This window comes from Colobus angolensis, unplaced genomic scaffold (genome assembly GCF_000951035.1).
Source record: "Colobus angolensis palliatus isolate OR3802 unplaced genomic scaffold, Cang.pa_1.0 Scaffold15, whole genome shotgun sequence".
Taxonomy (NCBI): Eukaryota; Metazoa; Chordata; class Mammalia; order Primates; family Cercopithecidae; genus Colobus; species Colobus angolensis.
In genome coordinates, this window is record NW_012114599.1 from 15,450,065 (window position 1) to 15,458,052 (window position 7,988).

A 7,988-nucleotide genomic window follows, 5' to 3' on the forward strand; every position below is an offset into this window, starting at 1 on the left:
CCAGCCATTCCACTACTGGGTATATACCCAAAGGATTATAAATCATGCTGCTATAAAGACACATGCACACGTATGTTTATTGCGGCACTATTCACAATAGCAAAGACTTGGAATCAACCCAAATGTCCATCAGTGACAGACTGGATTAAGAAAATGTGGCACATATACACCATGGAATAGTATGCAGCCATAAAAAAGGATGATTTTGCGTCCTTTGTAGGGACATGGATGCAGTTGTCTTTCATTTTAAATGCTCATATGTACTAGGTTCTACTTTTGGATTCTCTCTTCCTTGTTTCCACTTGGTCTACTGCTGTGGCCATATCATAATGATTTATGAGAAGAAGCTTTCCGTTTAGTAATATATTCTGAATCTCTTTGGAAAGTCACTTCTATTTCTCCCTTGACTATCCCTGAAGATTTATTCTTATGTGTATACTTAAACATCATTTTATTTAAAAAGAACGATTGAGATTCTAACTCTAAATGTGTTAAATGTATATATTAAGTTTGGAAGAACTGATGTTTTTAAAGTATTAAATATTCTAAGGTAAGACCAAATATTGTGTACTGTCATTAGATTTTATAATTTCCTTCAGGCAGATCTTACATCAGTCTTGTTAAATTGATTAATAAATAATGTATTCATATTTTGCTACTGAGAGTAGACTATTTCTCTTTTTAGGTACTGAGTTCACTTGTTCTATTTTAGACATGGCCTTGCTGGGCACCAGTTTTCCCTGATTTTCTTTCCTTGTATAATTATAGATAGAGTTGACCAAAGTGAAGTTTCATGGAATATTGGAGGTAGAAATGAAGATGCAGCCGTATAGCTCTGAATAAAGGCACAAGCATGTTTCCGGGTTTTTTTTGTTTTTGTGTTTTTGTTTTCTTTTTCTCTTCCCCAACTCTCCTTCCTAACCTCTGGTTCTACTGACCATCAATGACCTACCACCAGCACTTCACTGTGAACTCAGAGAGGTAGTGGCTGTGATGAGCCAAATATCATTCACTGACATGTACACAATCTTCAATGAACCTCTATGCAAGTCTCTTCATGGTTCCAACTAAAGTAACCAGACCTACCTACCTTCTAGGTATGCAAGCTGGGAAATATCTGTATTAGGGTTAGTTATTTTTATCTGATTTTTAAACTCTTCTTTTGTAACCTTTACTTTCCAAGGACTACATTGAGTAATGTTTAATTCCTGCAATAAATTTCCTCTTCCATCATACGCTAAGTAGTTCTACTTCCCTAATAAAAACACAGTTAATACTATCAGGAAAGTATGGGGATTTTTTGGCATATTTCTATTATACACAGTCACTTCATTAAATTCTCTTATCAAATATCTTAAAGTTTTATAAAATATCTTACATTTTTCAGTATACAATCTTATCAAGAAAAAGAGATGCTTTTCTTTTTCCTTTAACTTCAAATTTCAGGGATACTTGTGCAGGTTTCTTATATAGGTAAACTCTTGTCATGGGGATTTGTTGCACAGATTACTTCATTGCCCAGATATTAAGCCTAATACCCAACAGTTACTTTTTCTGATCCTCTCCCTGCTCCCTCCACCCTCAAATAGGCTCCAGTTTCTATTATTTTCCTCTTTGTGCCCATGTGTTCTCATCATTCAGCTCCCACTTATAAGTGAGAAAATGCAGTATTTGGTTTTCTGTTCCCGCATTAGTTTGCTAAGGATAATGGCCTCCAGCTCCATCCATGTATCTGCAAAGAAGATGATCTCACTCTTTTTTATGACTGCATAGTGTTCCATGGTGTATATTTACAAGGTTTTCTCTATCAAGCCTACCATTAAAGGACATTTGGGTTGGTTCTATCTCCTTGCTATTGTGAATAGTGCTGCAGTGAACATATACATGCACATGTCTTTATGACAGAACAATTTCTATTCCTTTGGGAATACCCAGTAATGGGATTGCTGGATTGAAAGGTAGTTCTGTTTCTAGGTTTTTGAGGAATAACCACATTGTTTTCCACAATGGCTGAACTAATTCACACTCCCACCAACAGTGTATAAGCCTTCCTTTTTCTCCTCAACCTTACCAATATCTGTTATTTTTTGACAGATCTGTTATTTTTAATAATAGCTATTCTGACTGGTGTGAGATGGTATCTCACTATGGATTTGCTTTTATTTCTTTAATGATTAAAGATACTGAGCTTTTAAAAATACGCTTGTTGGCTGCATGTGTGTCTTCTTTTGAGAAGTGTCTGTTCATGTCCTTTGCCCACTTTTTAGTGGAGTTGTTTTTCTCTTGTAAATTTGTTAAAGTTCTTTATAGATGCTGGATATTAGACCTCTGCCAGATGCATAATTTTCAAAAATTTTCTCCCATTCTATAGTTGTCTGTTTACTCTGTTGATAGTTTCTTTTTCTGTGCCAAAGCTCTTTAATTCCATTTGTCAATGTTTGCTTTTGTTGCAATTTGCTTTTGGCATCTTTGTCATGAAATCTTTATCCATTCCTGTAACCAGAAGGATATTGCCTAGGTTGTCTTCCAGGACTTTAATTTTTTTAAGTCTTTAATCCATCATGAGTTGATTTTTGTATATGGTGTAAGAAAGAGGTCCAGTTTTAATCTTCTGCATATAGCTAATCAGTTTTCCCAGCACTATTTATTGATTAGAAAGTCCTTTCCCCATTGCTTGTTTTTGTCAGGTTTGTTGAAGATAGTTGTAGGTGTGTGGTCTTATTTCTGGATCTCTAGTCTGTTGCATTCATGTATGTGCCTGCTTTTGTACCAGTACCATGCTGTTTGGTTATTTCATTTAGGCAGCATGATGCCTCCAGCTTTGTTCTTTTGCTTAGGATTGATTGCCCTTGTTATTTGGACTCTATTTTGGTTCTATATGAAGTTTTAGTCTTTTCTAATTCTGTGAAGAATGTCATTGGTAGTTTACTAAGAATAGCATTGAACCTATAAATTGTTTTGGGGAGTGTGGTCATTTTGATGATGTTGATACTTCCTATCCATGAGCATGTAATGTTTCCCCATTTGTTTGTGTCATCTCTGATTTCTTTGAACAGCGTTTTGTAGTTCTGCTTGTAGAGCTCTTTCATATCCCTGGTTATCTGTACTCCTAGATATTTTATTCTTTTGGGGGGCAATTGTGAATGGGATTGCATTCCTGATTTGGCTCTCAGCTTGACTGTTGTTAGTGTACAGGAATGGCTAGTGATTTTTGTACATTGATTTTGTACCCTGAGACTTTGTTGAAGTTATTATCAGCTTAAGGAACTTTGATGCCAAGACTAATGGGTTTTCTAGATAAGGAATCATGTAATCTGCAAACAGGGATAGTTTGACTTCCTTTCTTCCTATTTGGATGCCCTTTCTTTCTCTTGCCTGATTATTCTGGCCAGGACTTCCAGTACTATGTTGAATAGAAATGATGAGACAAGGAATTCTTGTTTTGTGCAGGTTTTCAAGCAGAATGCTTCCAGCTTTTGTCCTCAGTATGATGTTGGCTGTGGGTTTTTCATGGATGGCTCCTTTTATTTGTGGTATGTTGCTTCAATTCCTAGTTTACTGAGAGTTTTTAACATGAAGGAATATTTAATTTTATCAAAAGCCTTTTCTGCATCTATCGAGAAAATCATGTGATTTTCGTCTTTAGTTCCGTTTATGTCATGAATCACATTTATTGATTTGTGTATGTTGAACCAACCTTGCATCCCAGGGATAAAGCCTACTGCCTACTAATTCGTGCTGGATAAGCTTTTTGATGTGCTGCTGGATTCAGTTTGCCAGTATTTTGTTGAGGATTTTTGCATTGATGTTCATTAAAGATATTTGTCTGAAGTTTTCTTTTTTTGTTGTGACTCTGCCAAGTTATGGTATTAGGATGATTCCAGTCTCATAGAATGAGTTAGAGAGGAGTCCTTCCTCCTCAGCTTTTTGGAATAGTTTCAGTAGGAATAGTACCAGCTCTTTTTGTACATCTGGTACAATTCAGCTGTGAATCCACCCATTCCGGAGCTTTCTTTGGTTGGTAGGCAATTTATTACTGGCTCAATTTCAGCGTTCATTATTGGTCTGTTCGGGGATTGAATTTCTTCCTGGCTCAGTCATGGGAAAGTGTATGTGTCCTGGAATTGATTCATTTCTTCTAGATTTTCTAGTTCATATGCATAGAGGTGTTTGTAGTACCCTCTGATGGTTTGTATTTCTGTGAGGTCAGTGGTGCTATCCCCCCTTATTTCTGATCTTGTCTAGTTGAGTCTTATCTCTTTTTTATTAGTATAGCTAACAGTCTATCCATTTTATTAATTCTTTCAAAAAACCAGCTCCTAGATTTCTTGATTTTTTGAAGGGATTTTTGTGTCTCTATCTTCTTCGGTTCCACTCTGATTTTGGTTATTGCTTGTCTTCTGCTAGTTTTGGGGTTTGCTCTTGCTTCTCTAGTTCCTTTAGTTGTCATGTTAGGTTGTTGATTTGAGATCTTTCTAGCTTTCTGATGTGGACATTTAGTGCTATATATTTCCCTCTTAACACTGCTTTAGCTGTGTCACAGAGATTCTGGTACATTGTTTCATTGTTCTCATTAGTTTCAAAAAACTTTTTGATTGCTGACTTAATTTTATTATTTACCCAAGTTTCGTTCAGGAGAAGGTTGTTCAATTTTCATGTAGTTGTGTGGTTTTGAGTTTCTTAATCTTGAATTTTAATTTGATTGTGATGTGATCTGGACTGTTATGATTTCAGTATTTTTTTTTTGCACTTACTGAGGAGTGTTTTATTTCTGATTATGTGATCAATTTTAGAGTAAGTGCCATGTGGCAATGAGAAGAATGTATATTCTGTTGTTTTGGGATGGAGAGTTCTGTAGATATCTATCAGGTCAACTTGATCCACAGCTGAGTTCAAGTCCTGAATATCTTTGTTAACTTTCTGTCTCAATGATCTAATATTGTCAGTGTGGTGTTAACGTCCTCTACTATTATTGTGTGGGCGTCTAAGTTTCTTTGCAGGTCTCTAAGAACTTCTTTTATGAATCTGGGTGTGCCTATATGTGTATATACATGTAAAACTACTATATATATAACTATTTTACTATATATTTAGATATTAGTTGTTCTTCTTGTTGAATTGAACACTTCACCATTATTTAATTCCCTTCGTTGTCTTTTTTGGCCTTTGTTTGTTTAAAGTCTGTTTTGTCTGAAATAAGGATTGCAACCACTGTATTTTTCTGTTTTCCATTTGCTTGGTAGATTTTTCTCCACTCCTTTATTTTGAGCCTACAAGTGTCATTGCCTAGTTTCACTCCTGTGGCAGCAATGATGCAAGGCTGGGCACTGGCAGGAGGAGGGCTGGCTGGCTCTGTACCTGCCAATACTCTATGACTTTAATGGCGGTCATTCGGGGCAGGGAAAGTGGACTGCACTTCCGTTGCAACAGTGGCAAAGCAGGGTGCATGCACATACATGGGCATTTGGGGGCAAGGAAAGCAAAACCTGCTTCCCCACACACATGCTGGCAAAGTAATGGGAGAAGGGTGGTTGCTGTGGGCCCAGTGGAGGGAGTGGGTGGCCTGGGTGTGTGGCTGTAGAATCTACCCTGCTGGAGCTCTCCTTCAGTCAGTCGGGGTCCATCAGCCCAGAAGCTATGATGGAGCCCCTAGGGCACCTGAGGCTGCCCTGCCAGTGCATATAACCAAGCTGGAGCCTCAGAAGACACCAGTAGACCAAGCGGTGCTCAGGTTGCATGTCCCCATCTGATGGGCAAGACACCCTCCAGAATTCAGGACTGACAGTTCCCCTAGGGCTAAAGTCTCCTGTAGGAGAAAGTCAAGCCTGGGGGAATGGCTGTCCCTGGCTGTACTCTGCTACAGAGGCTCTCGTACCAAATTTGCGCTCCACATTGGCTGGCTTACTTCCCCTACTACTTCTCTAAGTAGCTGTTTCTGCCAGCTTAAGTGTCCATGGTGGTTGAGTCTTCTCCTGCTAGTATTCCAGAGACCTGTGACAAGAGTATATTGCTCCTTGCCAGTTCAACTCCCCGCTGGAGTCGTTGGCGGCCAGGAATGAGCCTCGGTGCACAGAGGCTTCCAGCTTTCTGCCCCTTCAGCCTGCTTGTGTGTCGTGTCTCTGTCCACTCTTGGTGGCTTCCCTCTGAAGATCTGTTAAGAATGGGCCAATCATCTTGGTCCCTTGGTGGCAGCTTTTCCATCTGGCTGCGTCTAGTTGGCCATCTTGCCCTCTCTCAACTTTTTAAAAATTTCTTCAATGTTTATATCAGTTGTCTTCTCTTTTTTTTTTTTTTTTTTTTTTTACTTTTGACCATTGATTGATCGCATTTGCTAGAACTTCCAGATCAGTATCAAATAAGATGAAGTAACCAAACCCTATGGGCTAGTGGTACAGTAGCAGGCAGGATGTCAGTCACTTGATGAGATATTAGGAGGAAGTCTCTTTGCTTCCCAGTCCACTCACACGCCCTGAGCCTCACACATGAGAGAACTCAGCCCATCAGTTCAGCTGCTTGATTCTTGGGCTAGGAAGTCTGACACAATCATACAAGATTGATGTTTGCATCCTTCTTTTCTTAACGCACCTACACCCACTCAAGACTAGATAATGAGTGTCTCAATCTGTGCAGTCACATAAGACCCTGAACATAGAAGGGTCCATGCTTTGTTTAATGCTCTGTCATCATCTAACATTTTCTAATAACTTTTCAACAAGGGTTTCTGCACTTTTGTTTTACACTGGATCCTCAAGTTAAACAGCTGGTCTTCCTCCCACATATCATTGAGTCAAGATCTCTTAGAAAGTGTCTTAGTTCTAATCCTTCTCTCTGGGCTATTAGATGTTAGTATTCGATCTCCAGTCTGGTCCACACCAGTTCTCACTACGTGTATTCCCATAGCACCCAATGCATTATGTGCATCCAGGAGTGTGTTGCCTCAGCAGCCATTTGATCCATATGAGACAGACAACTAGCAGTGAAAAGGGAAGGGTAAAAAATTGTGGACAGGCAGTCATTTTTCCAGAATTCCTTGCTAAATCTTTAATGTGGCAACATTAGCATTAAAAATGAATAAAATCGTATATATGTGTCTCAAAAGGTACTGAATGATTCTAAGAAAAGTGAGGACTAGAATACTCCATTGTCATGATGAGGGAAAGGAATAGGGTCAGGGCAAGTGAATGCGTAAAGAAGTATCAGAACGGCACCAAAGAACTGCAAAGTTCATGGCAAATAAGACAAACAGATTCATATTGAATGAGAAAATTGATATTTTCATGGTTATACAATCTATTGGAAAGAATTAAAAGGTGGAGACAAAGTTCAATAATAAAATTCCCACAGTTATTGAAAGTCTTTAGTTATTTGTCACTCACGTGTCCTTAGTAACCACGTATGCTGAATGCATTTTAAACTTTCCCAAAAACTAAGGATTTTTAGGGGTATTTTTTCTGTTTTATCAATCTGAATTCCAAGAGTCTTTGTAGAGCAGTATATACATGTAGAAGATACATTATATTAAATTGAAAGGTTCTTAAATACCGGGACATATTCTAGGAACTGTACATGTAACATAGAAACTACAAGATCAGCAAATATTTTGAGGACTTACAACTTGCCAGACAATATATGCATTTCAGTAGATTTACATTATTTAATCCTCAAATTAATACTATAAGCTGAGTATTATTCTCTTTATAAACATAAGAAAATCAAACTGTAAAGAGATTTCATGACTACTTTTAGGTCTCACACGAAACCAGAATTCATATCCAAAAAAAAACACTTCATAATAACTTTTTAAGGATGGTCTGTTTCACTGAAAAATCTGAAATAGAATTGAATCTTTGTCATTTAAGTTGAGAAGTTCCTAGGCTGCCAAAGTGAGAAGGAGGAAGAGAAAAAGAAGGAGAAGAAATAAGGACAGAAGGGTCTAGGCCGGGTGCGGTGGCTCAAGCCTGTAATCCCAGCACTTTGGGAGGCCGAGA